Source organism: Sarcophilus harrisii, chromosome 6 (assembly GCF_902635505.1).
Source record: "Sarcophilus harrisii chromosome 6, mSarHar1.11, whole genome shotgun sequence".
NCBI lineage: Eukaryota > Metazoa > Chordata > Mammalia > Dasyuromorphia > Dasyuridae > Sarcophilus > Sarcophilus harrisii.
Genome location: NC_045431.1, coordinates 168375894 through 168392496, shown reverse-complemented (window position 1 = coordinate 168392496; position 16603 = coordinate 168375894).

Here is a 16603-nt window from a genome sequence, read left to right as displayed (position 1 = left end):
ATTGTTTTAATAATTCTGAGCTAAATTTTCTTAACCTTTCTCTCACTCCTATTCTCTATTCTTGTTTACCATAGATTCTGATACCATAGATCAGAGATAGCTCTGATGAGTCAATTGTCTAACTGTAGATAGCTAACAGGGATAACTCCCACATCCATAATATGTTTTGTGTGTGTGTGTGTGTGTGTGTGTGTGTGTGTGTGTGTGATGTTATTTGGAGTGCACTATAGCCAAATTCCATCACATCTTTTTTTTGGGGAGAGAAAATTTTTGTCATGTAGAAGCACAAGGGCTTCTTTAAAATCTACAAGTATTTAATCTTTCTATTTTCTTTCTCCTGAACCATAATTCCCATATATATTTCTACATCTTTATCTTTTTTTATTTTTGTATTGAATTCACCAAGTATCAGTTTTGCTCCCACTTTTATATTATCAACAATCAAATTAAAATATATTGATAATTTTTGCTCCCTTTCCTTTTGCTTTGCCACCACCACTTTTAAAGTGGAAAAGGGACAGAGAACATGGAGGACATTTTTCCCCTTTCTTTTATTGATTACCATTGACAAAAATTTTTCATCATATTGTGGCCAGCCCATGGGGGATGGGTCTCTCTTTGACAAGCTAGGTTAGTCCTGGGATCATCTAGGGAATTTCCTGTAAAGAGAACCTGAAATGGATTGTAATTCATTTTCATAATCTTCAAAACTCAGGACCATTTCTATACCATAATTAGAATACTTTTGTGAAGGAGTGAAATAGCATAAGCATAAATTAAATAGGCAAGTACAAATTCTCAGTGCTCATCGAAGTATCTAGGAAGGAAAAACTTTAAATGGGAATTGGATAGATTGTCTGGAGAAAAGATTTTCCCTAAAGGAGAAATTTAATGTTAGAAAGTCTACCAAACTTGTACTAGGATCAATAGCATCCATCAAGAACTCAAGATCTGAACACCTCTACAATCTCTTGCTCTTGCTTGTAACTCTGGGCCACACTTATATGCTCTGGTCCAACTCCTCTGTTCCTATCTTCTGTTGTTATCTACCTATCAATTGTAAGACTTCTTTTGAAGCTTCCTATGATGTCTACTCTACTCGGAAAAAAAAAAAATCTAAGGCCAAGCATAAGACTGCAAGAACTAGATTGTTTATCAGTACTCTATGAAGTGATCAGAACCAAATCCTCTTAGATTAGCTATCCCAAAGCTAGGACACCATCTTACTTTATATTTCCCCCGGCAATTAGCATAGAGTTCTGTTCCCAGCAGATGTTTGCCAAATTTATTGGTAAAGGTGTCACATGAATATAAATGACTCCAATTTGCCTTCCTATCTCAAGTGAGTTAGGAAACACTTAATTTGTTCATTCACACAACATTCACATGACACATATATTCAGATCTAAATGAATCACTCAGCAGTACCCTAGATTGGAAAGAATTCATGCCATTTTTGGAAAAGATTGAACTGCAAGCAGAAGCTGCCAGTCCCCTGCATCTGAACTGGCTCTAACTCAATCTGTCACTAATACTAAAAATATTTATGAAGCCTAGATTCCAGTCCTTGCCCCTTACTCAAGAACCTCAAACTAGCAATCATCTCACTTTTGTGGAGCTTCAATATTTCTGACTCAGAAATAAAACTAAGGCATATGAAGCAGTTTGTATTTCTTTGCTGGTAATTCATGAACCAGAGTGCAGCATTTAAGCCAATAACTAGTTAACAACTGTATTCCTATTTTTCATATTAGGTAGAAGTTCAGTCAGTTCTCTTTAAGCTATGATTTAGTTATTTATTATTATAATGACATGCAAATATGGTTTTTTCTTTGTAACAGGCTTCTTTGACTTGCTGATGACCAGAATTTCTCCATATACTACTTGATTATAGGTTCTCTCTCATCTAATTTTTTTTTTCCTGCAATCTCTTTAGTATTGTTTGTGATTGATGGATAATTCTTTTTTTGTTCTTTGTAAAGCTTTGATTGTATCACCTTTTGGTTTTCTCTTTAAATTTTGATTAAGGTTATAGGGATTTCTGACATTCTTTTTATTTTACAGATTTCTACATGTTTCTTTATTTTCTTTAATCAGGCCATATGATTTTTAGGTGCTCTGTTGCATGTACAGGCTACATATTGATGTAATCTTCTAGTGTCTTGCCTAAGTTGTTCAATAATTTTCTCTAACTCCTGACATGATGTAAACAACTAGACTTGTGAGAGACTTGAAGTCGGAAAGATCTGAGTTTTAACCCTGTCTCACAAATATAGCAAATGTGAGATTTGAGGCAATTACTTAGCTTTAGGCCTAATTTCCTCACCTGTTAAATAGGCTGATAATAGTTGTAGGGTTCTTGTGAGAATCAAATGAGAGAAAATATATGTAAATACCTTGAAACTTTAAAATAATATATAAACCTTAGCTATTATTCTTGAGAGGTAAGATAGAGTTAAAATGATTATATGATTTAGAAATAAAAAGTTGAGTTCATAAACAAATTAGAGAAGCATGTAATACTTTGCCTATTAGATCAGATCTATAGAAAAGGAAAGCATTTATGACCAAATAAGAGATAGAGAGCATTATGGAATATGCAATGAATAATTTTGCTCATATTAAATTTTAAAAGTTTTGCTTAAACAAAACCAATGTCATCAAGATTGAAAGAAAAGCAAAAAATTGGGTAATTAGTAGCAAGTTTGTCTTATAAAGTCTTCATTTCTTAAATATGTAGAGGATGAAATTACTTTATAAGAATGTGAGTCATTCCCCAATTGAAAAGTGGTCAAAGAATATAAACAGGGAGTTTTTGTAAGAATAAATAAAAACTGTCCATCGTCAAATTAAAGGGTCTAAATAATTTTCAGTTAGAAAAGAGCAAATTAAAACAATTCATATCTATCATATTAGCTAAAATAACAGGAAAACTGACAAATGTTGGAAAGGAGATGCTAATCCACTCTTGAAAGAATTATCAATTCAGCAAGGAGATCAACCAAATCATTTCCAATGGAGCAGTAATGAACTGAACCAGCTATGCCCAGAGAAAGAACTCTGGGTGATAACTAAAAACCATTACATTGAACTCCCAATCCCTATATTTATGCCCACCTGCATTTTTTATATCCTTCACAAGCTAATTGTACAATATTTCAGAGTCTGATTCTTTTTGTACAGCAAAATAACGGTTTGGTCATGTATACTTATTGTGTATCTAATTTATATTTTAATATATTTAACATCTACTGGTCATCCTGCCATCTGGGGGAGGGGGTGGGGAGTAAGAGGTGAAAAATTGGAACAAGAGGTTTGGCAGTTGTTAATGCTGTAAAGTTACCCATACATATAACCTGTAAATAAAAGGCTATTAAATAAATAAATTAAAAAAAAAAAGAATTATCAATTGATCCAACCATTTTGGAGAACAATTTGGAACTATATCCAAAGGGCTATAAAACTATGCATAACTTTTGACACATCAATTCTTCTACTAGGTCTATACTCCAAAGACATCAGAGAAGAAGGAAAAGATTCCATATGTAGAAAAATATTCAAATTTGCTTTTTTAGTGACAAAGAATTGGAAATTGAAAGAATGCATATCAATTGGGGAAAGCTGAACAAGATGTAGTATTTGTTTATAATGAAATTCTATTGTGCTATAAAAATGATGAGTAGGATGGTTTCAGAAAAACCTGGGAAGACATATGATCTTATAAAAAGTGAAGTGAGAGAACCAGGATATGATTGTACTTAGTAAAAGCAAAAATGATTAAAGATAAATGACTTAGCTATTATCAGGAATACAATGGTACAAGACACCTCTGAAAAACTTATGATGAAAAATGCTTATTCACCTCCTGAGAAAAAATTCATGGAGTCTGACTGTAGATTAAAGCATCTATTTCTTTGGTCTCTGTTCTCTTTTGCGGTATCGGTAATATGATAATATTTGCATGACTACACAATGTGTTAAAGTGTCTTCTCAAGAAGTGGTAAAGGGAGAGAGGAGGAGAATTTGAAACTCAAAAATTATTATTTTTAATAAAACTTTTTATTTTCAAAATATATACATGGATAATTTTTCTTTTTTTCTTTTCTTTTTTATTACAGCTTTTTAATTTTCAAAAGATATGCATGGATAATTTTTCAACATTAACCCTTGTAAAACCTTGTGCTCCAATTTTCCCTTCTTCCCCCTATCCCTTTCTCTATACAGCAAATAATCCAATATAAATTAAATGATGGCAAAATATATGTTGAATCCAAAATATACATACATATTTATACAATGATCTTGCTGCACAAGAAAAGTCAAATTAAAAAGGAAAAAATGAGAAAGAAAATAAAATACAAGCAAACAACAACAAAAAGAATGAAAATACTATCCACACTTAGTTCCCACTGTCCTCTCTCTGGATGTAGATGGCTCTTTTTATCACAAGATCATTGTAACTTGTCTGAATCATCTCATTGTTGAGAAGAACCATATCCATCAGAATTAATCATCGTATAAGGTTGTTGCCATGCACAATGATCTCTTGGTTCTGCTCATTTCTCTTACTATCAGTTCATGTAAGTCTCTCCAGGTCTCTCTGAAATCATTCTGCTGATCATTTCTTATAAAATAATAATATTCCATAATATTCATTTACCATAACTTATTCCGTCATTCTCCAACTGATGGGCATCCATTCAGTTTCCAGTTTCTTGCCACTACAAAAAGGGCTGCCACAAACATTTTTGCACATACAGGTCTTTTTATCTCTTTTATGTAATCTTTGGGATATAAGACCAGTAGAAACACTGCTGGATCAAAGACTATGCACATTTTCATAGCTCTTTGGGCATAGTTCCAAATTGCTCTCCAGAATGGTTGGATCAGTTCACAACTCCACTAACAATGTAATAGTGTCCCAGTTTTCCCACATCCTCTCCAACATTCATCATTATCATTTCCTGTCATCTTAGCCAATCTGAGAGCTGTGTAGTGGTACCTCAGAGCTGTCTTAATTAGCATTTCACTGATCAATAGTGATTTAGAGCACATTTTCATGTGAGTAGAAATGGTTTCAATTTCTTCATCTGAAAATTGTCTGTTTATATTTTTTGACCACTTATCAATTGAAGAATGGCTTAAATTCTTATAAATTTGAGTCAATTCTCTATATCTTTTAAAAATGAGGCCTTTATCAGAATTTTTGAATATAAAAATGTTTTCCCAGTTTATTGCTTCCTTTTTTTTTGTCTTTTTTTTGTTAAAAACTTTTTAACATGATATAATGAAAATTATCTATTTTGTGTTCAATAACAAACTCCAATTCTTTTTTTTTATAGTAACTTTTTAATGACAGAACATGGATAGGTAATTTTTTATAACATTATTCCTTGCACTCACTTCTATTCCAACTTTTCCCTTCCCTCCCTCCACACTTCCACTAGATGGCAGGCAGTCTTATACATGTTAACTATGTTACAGTATATCCTAGATACAATGTATGTGTGCAGAACTATACAATTCTCTTGTTGCACAAGAAGAATTGGATTCAGAAGGTAAAAATAACCTGGGAAGAAAAACAAAAATGCAAACAGTTCACACTCATTTCCCAGTGCTCCTTCTTTGAGTGTAGCTGATTTTGTACATTATTGATCAATTGAAACTGAGTTAGATCTTCTCTTTGTAGAAGATATCCACTTCCATCAGAATACATCCTCATACAGTATTGTTGTTGACATGTATAATGATCTCCTGGTTCTGCTCATTTCACTCAGCATCAGTTCATGTAAATCCTTCCAAGTCTCTTTGTATTCATCCTGCTGATCATTTCTTACAGAAAAATAATATTCTATAACATTCATATACCACAATTTACCCAACCATTCTCCAACGATGGACATCCATTCATTTCCCAGTTTCTAGCCACTACAAAAAGGGCTACCACAAACATTCTGGCACATACCTTCTTTAGTATCTCTTTGGGATATAAGCCCACTAGTAATACTGCTGGATCAAAGGATATGCACAGTTTGATAACTTTTTGGACATAATTCCAGATTGCTCTCCAGAATGGTTGGATTCGTTCACAACTCCACCAACAATGCATCAGTGTTCCAGTTTTCCCTCATTCCCTCCAACATTCATCATTATTTTTGCCTGTCATTTTAGCCGATCTGACAGGTGTGTAGTGATATCTCAGAGTTGTTTTTATTTGCATTTCTTTGATTAATAGTGATTTGGAATACCCTTTCATATGAGTAGAAATAGTTTCAATTTCATCACCTGAAAATTGTCTGTTCATATCCTTTGACCATTTATCAATTGGAGAATGGATTGATTTCTTATAAATTAGAGTCAAGTCTCTATATATTTTGGAAATGAGGCCTTTATCAGATCCTTTAACTGTAAAAAAATATTTTCCCAGTTTGTTGCTTCCCTTCTAATCTTGTTTGCATTAGTTTTGTTTGTACAAAAGCTTTTAAATTTGATATAATCAAAATTTTCTATTTTGTTATCAATAATGATCTCTAGTTCTTTGGTCACAAATTCCTTCTTCCTCCACAAGTTTGAGAAGTAAACTATCCTATGTTCCTCTAATTTATTTCATCTCATTCTTTATGCCTAAATCATGGACCCATTTTGATCTTATCTTGGTGTATGGTGTTAAGTGTGGATTTATTCCTAGTTTCTGCCATATTAATTTCCAGTTTTCCCAGAAGTTTTTGTCAAATGAAATCTTATCCCCAAAGTTGGGATCTTTGGGTTTGTCAAATACTAGATTGCTATAGTTAGTGACTAAACAAACTCCAATTCTTTGTTGGTTCCAAATTCCTTCCTTATCCACATATCTTAGAGGTAAACTATTCTTTGATTTTCTAATTTGCTTATAATATCACTCTTTATGTCTAAATCATTAATCCATTTAGACCTTATCTTAGTATATGGTATTAGCTGTGGGTCAATCCCTAGTTTCTGTCATACTCATTCATTTTGGGGTTTCTTTCAGATGGTGATTGGTAAATTCTTTCAATAGCTATTTTACCTTCTGCTTCTATGACACCAGGTCAGTTTTCCTTGATGATTTCCTGAAAGTTGATATCTATGCTCTTTTTTTAATCATAGTTTTTAGGAAGTCCAATAATTCTTAGCTTGTATCTCCTAGATCTATTTTCCAGGTCAGTTGTTTTTCTAATGAGGTATTTTACATTTTTTCTATTTTTTCTTTTTCTTTTTGGTTTTGTTTGACTGATTCTTGAAGTTTCATTGATTAATTCACTTCCATTTGTTCAATTCTAATTTTTAATGAGTTATATACTTCAGTTAGATTTTTTAAATCTCCTTTTGCATTTGGCCAATTGCACTTTTAAATGAGGTGTTTTGTTCATTGCATTTTTTTATTTCACAAATTCTGTTTTTCAATGAATTGGTTTCTTTTTTAGATATATTTTGTAAGAAGTTATATGCTTTTTGCCATTTCATCAAATCTATTTTGTAAGGAGTTATTTGCCTTTTTCATTTCATCAAATCTATTGAAGGAATTTTCTTTAGATAATTTCTCTTTTTTCCTTTTCCAAACTTTCCTGCTAAATATGCATTTTCTTTCCCAATTTTTCTTCTAATTCTCTTTTAAGATTTTTTTTTAATTCTTCCAAGAGAGCCTTGTGAAATAGGGACCAACTCATCTCACACACTGAGGCTTCATCTGGAGATGATTTGCCTTTAGGAACCTCAGGGTTTGATATCTGTTCTCTTTCTTCATAAAAGCTTTCTATGGTCAGAGTTCTTTGTGGGGTGTTTTTTGCTCACTTTTTAAAGGTTGAGGTTTTACAGCAAAAGAGTGGACAGCTGCTTTAGGTTGCCTGGGACTGGTGCTGCTAATTGATTTCTGGGGTTGGGTAGGTGTGGCCAGCTTCTGTGTTTTTCCTAGCATTCAGAGACTCACTATTTGCCTTTTGTATTTGCTTTGGATGTCTCACAACTAATCTGCTGGTCCAATGGCTTGTCACCCAGACAGAGTAGCCTGAGCCTTTCAGTAGATTTCCTGGTGTGGGATGTTGCAAAATCCTGGCTCCCTGCCCTGGGCTCCTTGTGCTATGTCTGGGCTCAGCAGCCTCTCCCCTGCCTGATTGAAACAGACTTTTTTCTGAAGTTCTTCCAAAGTATCTTCTAGAAATTTGTTGCATTCCAAATATTTGTGGATTCTGGTACTCTAAAACCAGTTTAAAGACTTGATCTGGTGTTGATCTGTGGGACATTAGAAGGAACTCAGATAAAGACATGTCTACTCTCAGCCATTTTGGCTCTACTCCTTCTCAAAAAGTATTTTTAAAAATGTTAAATTTGTTTTTACAATTAATAGAAAAAAAATTAAAGTTTTTTTTTTTAATTGAAGTGTCAACATAAGGAATGCACATATCAGACCTAACTTACACATGTGACATTGGGCAATTCATTTAACCCCTGTGTTTCAGTTTGCTCTGTAAAAGGCAGATGCTGAACTTAATGGCATCTAAATGTATTTCCAGTTGTAAAGAGCTGCATGACATAGTATGTAGTACAATCATAGGAATTAGGAAGACCTGGATTCAAATCGTCCCTGACTTTCTTACTACCTGTATAACCCCAGGAAAATATTCTATTTTCTCCAGTTCCCTCAGCTGTTAAATGAGGGTAGTACCAGTCCCTATCTCTCAGGGTTTTTATAAGGAACATATGAAATCATTTTATAAAGTTTTTACACATCTCAAGATGCTATAGAAATGCATAGCATTGTTATTAGCTTTTAAATATATCACCCTATGGGTTTTGAAGCATAATTATAAGAATATTAATTGATAGCCCTCCTCTTCCTCCCATGATTGTTATAATGGTAATAGTAATACACATACTATTCAGGATATGTGTATGTGTGTATTTGGCCATGAAGTGGTTTTATTCCCTCTATCAAATATTGCGATAAATTATGTTGGGTCAACATGATTATAGAAAAGATTCTAGTTATTAAAAATTACTCTATTTTGGCAAGGTTTATCTGCTATTTCAATTTATGTCATCAAACATGAAAAAAACTTTAAAAGATTCTAATCTAGGTATTTCCATTTGCTCTTTTCTGAATAATTGGACACTAATTCATACCATCTAATTCATTATTCATTATCTAAAGCGTGCATTGAGTGTAGATTGTCTTTTTGAGTGCTAAAATAAAGCTGCAAATTTGCTGATATAATTGTCTTGATACCTTTGCTAATTCTAAACTGTTCCAAGTGTCCTTTTATATCATCAGCAAATAGGGATTCCCTCCCTGTTTTCCCTATCTGAGCTTTCTTTTTTCTAATTATTATTGTTAGCATTTGTAGAACTACAGGAAATATAAGAATAAGCACAGATTATCAGTTTGTTTAGATTCTTCAGATTTTCCTTCTTCAGGTACAAGTATTTTACCCAATTTAAATCCTTATTCATCTGATTTAGGATTAGTTTTAAAGTGATTTCATATAATTTCCCTGAATGTAACTATAATAGATTTTTAGATAATCTGGAGCATGCAGCCTTAAAAAAAATATTGATGTCTGTTTCTAGTATTGATATATGTGGTAAAAGCATTTCTATACTTAGTCCATTTCATGTGAATTTGTGATTTGCTCACTTTCCTGTTCTTTACCTGCATTGAAGCATCCCCAGCTTATATTGCTATTTCTGATTTGTTCTGTTATTACACTATGGAAATAACTGAAGATAAGTATAGGTCACTCCTTTGTTTTCCACATCAGAGTGAGCATCATGACAGTGCCAAATGGAACAAGTCTGACAGTATATGGCACCTGTCAATTTTTTTGAAACAGAATATGTGATTTCATTCATGTCTAGAACTCTGAGTGAGGAACTTCTACTAATGTAGATTTACACTTCCTTTGCAACTTAACAATTTTTGAAAAGCTTGCCTGGGCACTGAGAAGTACTTACATTGCATAACCAATATGGGTAAGAGTGGGATTGAAACTCAAGTCAGGCTTATACTATGTCCAATATACTATTCTTCCTCTCTATTCTCCCCTGCCTCACTGCATGTTTATCTTAGGTTCAAAGGAGCAGTTTTATCATATTTACTGATTTGAAACCCAAGGTTCCTGCCAGCTCTTCACAGCAACAAAACTGATTTGAAGGGAAAAAAATTCCCTCCTCTGACTGGCATTTCTGTACTTTTCCATTGTCTCATCCTCTATCACATAATATCACAGGAATTTTCCTTGGGCTTTGAATTTTTTTCTAATTCTCATTATAATTATTTTAAATCCTCTTATCCCTGAAAACAGTGTATATTATTTGTCTATGCCCAAGAAGTCTGTTTCTATATATAGCCTTTATACAGACACCTTTTATAGATGAATGATGAGTTAATTGCAGTAGTTAATGAAATACTTCACCTTCATTAAAAATCTAGGAATCTTTTGATTATCTTGATTTTCAGGGATCATAGATGTTTGCTTGCTGAACTGAGTAGAAAGTGGGAGGAGATTGAAGTGGATGCCATATAGAATCATCATCTATGAGTCTTTGTTGAGACATAGAACAAGGCAAATGATCTTATTTTGTCATAAGGAAGTATGGTATAGCAGAAAATGCAATTAAGAGTCAGGAATCTTGGATTAACTTAAAAGGGAGGTACAAATTAGAGTTGTTATAGTTAAATTTCCCAAAGCTATATTGTGAGTTATGAAGGAGGATCTAGTCTAAATAATTATAGTAATGCATCTCCCCATCCCTATCCAAAATTATTTTTTTAACTGTCTACTGCATTCCAGGCTCTGTGTTAAGTACTAAAGGATACAAAAGACAAAAACAATAAGTTTTCCTCAAGACATTTATATTTTTCCATCCAAATCAGTTAAATCTTATCATAGCCAAGTGGCTCTCTCTCCTAGGAAGGTAGTTTATAAGTATTTACTTTCCACTCACTAAGTCATAAGGACTCTTTCAACATCAGTCTCTGTTGTAACTAAAATACGCACCTGGGCAAGTTTGAATCTGGGGGCGGTTTGGAAAGGAAATTACTTCACTGGGCTTAGGCTCAAAAATTCATATCTCAAAGATGTTCCCTAAAGGAGATATTCATGATGAGAACTCTTCTTGTTGCCCTTGCCCAGCTCCAAGATTATAAATTCCCATCACTCAGTATTGAGATGCTCTAAGTATGTGAGAAGCCCCCTTGGACTGATTGGAAGAGACAAACCATAGCCAACTCATGTTGGCACATGCCCATACTCTGGAGATGTGATGGTGCCTGTGTTGCATAAGCTTCACTGCCTTCCAAGCTGTAACCATGAAGTTTCCAGAGAAAGAACTGATTTGTGATGTGCACTTAGTTGTTCCAAACCACTGTTTGGATGTGCATAGGGAAGAAGATCTTAGCATCTCCTCTCCCTCCACCCTACTTGGAAATCATTTCTATAAAGATGAAACAGATTTAAAGTAACTCCAGGCAACTCTGCTGATGGGTAGTCGGTGGATTAGGAGCATGCTCACAACATATAAACTCTTAGGCAGAAAAGATAATAAAATAATTATTTTAGTAGGTTCATTAATGTCTACACTTAAAACTGTTTGTACGAATCAGCTAATATTTCCTGCTATGCTAAGACTTCATTTCTCTATCCGCTCTGCCATCCTCCCTAATGACATAAGTTTGTCTCAGACAACGGTATAAATGTTCAGTGGCCAGAAAAATAATTTTTAAAAATTTAATCAGCATTCAAGAAGACAGGGAAACTAATGAAATTCTTGATACAACTGTATATTGTTCTATATATTATGAAACATAATCTGGATACATTTGAGAAAAATTGCTAAACTCATCATGCTATTTGACCTAGTTATTCCATTATAGTATGTGTATTCTCCAAAAGTTTCATGACAGAAAGGTATGTATGTATATAGTCACACACACACACACTCACACACACACACACATTCCCCATAGACACATATTCACATACAAAAATCTGTGTATTTGTGTGTTTCATTGTTACACCCTCTGTTGTAGCAAGCAACTGGAAACAAACTGGACTTATCATCCTTTGGAGAATGGCTAAGAAAATAAAGGAAAAGGAAAATAAAGGAACATTATTATACTGTAAGAAATAAAAAATTAACATTCATAGCGTGACAGTGTCATAAGTTTAAGACTTGAAAAAAAAAATCTTATATTTCATTCAAATCTACACTACTCATTTTGCAAATGAAGAAATTGAGGTCAAGAGAGTTTAAGAAGCCATGGAGTCAGGATTTCTGAAGGGGAAGGAATTAATTTTCTGGATTCTGTTTTTTTCCAGGAACCTCTTTGTTTCTGGATCACATTAGTAAAGAGCATTATAATTGTGAGTGGTTGTTGATTATCTGACAGTTAAAGTATAGGAAAGAAAGAAGCAAACAAACAAGAAAGCAAAGGAGGGAGAGAGAGAGAGAAAGAAAGAGGAAAGGAAGAAGGAGGGGAGGGAGGTGATTTGACATAAGTTTATATATATATATGTAAATATATATATATATATTTATACATATATATATGTAATAATGCAAAGCATATTAGTCATGTTGTGAAAGGATAAATCAGACCAGAAAAAAGTGGAAAAGTTTGCTTTGATCTGAATTCAGATTCCATCAATTTTTTTCTCTTGAGATGGAAAGCATTTTTAATTGTTAAGTCTTTACAAACTGTCTTGCATCATTGTATTGCTGAGAATAGCTGTCATTTACATATGATCATTGCACAATATTGCTTTTACTGTGTACATTCTTCTTCTGGTTCTGCACACTTCCTTTTATATTAGTTCATTAAAGTCCTTCTAGGTTTTTCTAAGATCATCCTGTTCATCAATTCCCACACAATAATACTGTAATGCATTTTAAATAAGATTGATGCAACCCAGACTTCAACCCTACTTGGATAAGACTTTGCTCATTGATGAAGAATGACTAGTGTATGTCTGTTCCTATGTGAAGGGCTGAATTGAGAAAGAGCTTGAGAGAAGAAAAATCTGACTTTGTCATGCTTCCAGAAACCAGAAAGGACATGGACTTCCAGGTTCTCTTCAGGGAGAAGTCCCTGGAAGAAAAAAGAAAGAAACTAACATGTAGAGGATATGGCTTTTTCTGGGAGACCTTTTCTCCTTCCAAGGACTTCCCCTAGAAGAGATTCTGAAACCAAGTGTCCCTTCTGAACACTGAAAGTTGTGAGCACTCAGATGTTTCCTCTTCTGAACTCTCCCTAACTCAGCCCCTTATATAGACATGGAACATTCAACAATTATTTTCAAGCAATGAGCAAAATCTTAAATGCAAGAAATGTGAGATTGCAAAGTTAGAGAATCCACACCAAATGTTCATAGGGATTATTTGTGTCCAACTTGTGGCAGAGAATCCCCAGCTCATATTGATCTGATCGGCCATAGTTGGTCACACTGTAACTCAACTCTAACATAGTGACATAATTTTGGTCCTCTTTGAGAATGGACAATCAGCCAACCAATGCAAGTGGGCTAGAGGCCTAAATTATTTTCATTTAAAATCTGCTAAAATAATTGGGGTGGGAAGGGAAGACCTAAAATTCTTTTGTAAACTTAGGTTATATAGTCCTTCCAATTCTATTACACCCTTTGAGAAAAATATTTGAAAAGACAGAAAGTATAGAAAATACTACAATAACTTTTAACTTTATTTGATGATAAACTGAACACAAACTTAAATAGTTAACCTATTCTCTATCATTTGTGTGTATGTGTGTTTATATATGTCTGCCTGTGTGTTTGTAGTGGGGATTTGGTAGGGTTTAATAGCTAAGGTTATTTGCTAAGTTCACAACATGCAATTAAATTTCATTTAATCATTTGATTCCCACTGACATTCAATGGTTTTTAATCTGTAAAAATTAAGCAACCATCTCTATTAGACAATTCTCCACGGTCATAAACCCCTAATAAAATGGGACTGAATTAATGCAGATTAGTATTACCTCCTTTAAAAAGATACACTTAAATGAAAGAAGAGGCCATAGTCTTGGGTCTAACATAAGTCTCTCTCAATCTTTCTATTATAGAACTGCCAGACTCACTACTTCCAATATTGATGTCTGTGAAGTTAGAGTTTTTGGTTATTGACTCATGATGCTGACTGTGTAAACCAGTATTCAAAAAAGGACTAAGTTGGACATGCAAACTACTATTATATTCATAAAATGGCCTGGAAGTTCTAAAAGAGAATGTTCTTTGCATCCTATGTGCCTACCATAATTCTGTTATGTGCTTTACAAATGTGTGCCAAACTATGGTAGAGAAATGTAAAAATATTTTGGAATCACAACTCTAATTCCTAAGAAGCCCAGAACCTGTTATTAAACAAAATTTAAACAATTAAAATTTTAAAACAAGGAAATTAAACAAATTTGTCTGTATTGATGGTATACCTGAAAGAGTGCTTGATTTGGAATCAGTTAGCATGGGTTGAAATTCCAGCTTAGATATTTACAATCTATGTGTAAACAAGTAGCTTTACTGAGCTTCATTTTCATCATTCATACAAAATAATTTTCAAGGTTACTTTCATCTTTAAATCCTGGATTACAGTGATTTCTTGACTACCATGATGTATGGGGAAAGGTGAGATGGAGTACAGGATAGTTATCACTTAATGTGGCTTCAGAAAACTTGTGTATCAGTCCTAACTGGCACTTATCAGCAATGTCATTGTTATTGTCTTATTTTGTGCAGGTTCTAGAGTGCAGTAGATACTAGAACTAAAAGGGACATTAAAGAACAATGATTCTAACTCCCTAGTTTTATAGCTAGGGATAGAAGTAGGTGCTAAGAGGGAAGATATTTCAGGGTGACACAAATGGTTCGTTTCTATCTCACATACTGTGAAATTATTAGGAATATTTATTATACATATAGGCTGAATGATATAATGAGAAAGGGTTAAACATAGAAGGAGTCAAAGACCTAGTGCTCAGATTCCATCTCAGATACTTACCAGATATATTTATTGTTTTGTTACCAACTCAAGTCATGTCTGATTTGTGATGCCAAGGACCATAGACACCAATACTGTCTATGGAATTTTCTTGGCAAAGCCATTGAAATGTTATTCCATTTCCAGTGGATTAAGGCAAGCAGAAGTAAATAGACCCTGGTGATTTGTCTAGAGTCACACAGCTAGTAAGTACTAGCTTGAGAAAGCTATCTTGAGAGATCATATTTGAACTCTGATCTTCTTGCCTCTATCCACTGAGCTACTTAGCCTCCTTCTACTCATGTCATATTCTTAAGCAAATTACCCAACATCTTTGAACTTCACCTTCCTCATTTATAAAATAAGGATGCATATAGTTTATAGCTAACAGAATTGTAGTGAGAATATAATGAGATTAGTTAAATTAATTCATAAAATTAAAGTACTAGGTAAATTCCATATACTGTATGCAAACTTAAAATGCAAATGATAAAAGTTTCTAATTATTTTAAAAACAAATAGAAATATGTTGAAGGAATAAGAGTGAAAAAGCTATGTAAATCCAAGGTATCATTTCAGAAAGTCAGAAATACTCAAGCTGCATCTTCACCTTCACCTTCACATCTTGGCTACTTTGACATCTCAAGTAGAATTTCACTTTCTATAAGTATTTTTTCTGGTACTCCTTAACGTTGATGCTTTTACTTCAAGACTTCTTCCAACTTATCTTATTCCAAGGTATCTTCTTCATAGGTATTTCATTTCTCCCTACCTTACTTTCTTCTCTCCTCTCACTTTTGCCTTTTGTGAATTTATCTGCTCTCTGTCTCCTGTCTCTGTCCTTACATGACTTTCCTTCTATGCCTATATTAATATATATATATCAATACATACATACACATACATACATATACACTCATAAAAATAGGCATACATACTTATGTACATACACATAAATATGTGGCTCCACATAAAAATGTTTTCAAGATCCTCTTGGAAGATGAGATAAACCAGGTTAAGGGTAACCAAGATTCACAAATCTATTTTGTAGGTTGTATCTAAAAGCTTCCTCAAGAGGGATGGATAAATGAGAACAATTTGTTCCAATGGTCATAAAGGCAGTGGAAGCAAATGCTGTGGAGCATTTAGAGATTGGTCAGACACCAGAGATGATAAGGTCGTCCGCTAAATCTTGGACCAGTGTAATGTTTTTCTCTAAAATATAATGTACTTTGGGAGGAGGTTTCTTGGGAGGCTTCTGGAGACAGCCTTAGTTTCAATTCAGTGTAATTATCACCTTAAATGCAGCCAGCTGTTAAAAGTCCAAATCCTTTATTGTCTCTGTCCAAGTCTTGTCCTTCCTCGGGCCCGGTTAGCTTTCTTAGAGGCCTATATCTCTCCTTGGTTCCCAGAGTTCTTGCCACTACTCCTTTGCCTCTGCCAGCTTCAGTCTCTCCTCCTCTGAATGTCTCCAGCCAGCACAAAGGTGGAAGTTGGAATGAATCTGTCTCTGCCTCCGAGAGTGAGTTTATGGGCTTCTGAGTCTGGCCCTGAGAGCTTCTTGCTTATATACTGTGCACTGAGTATACTTCGATCATTA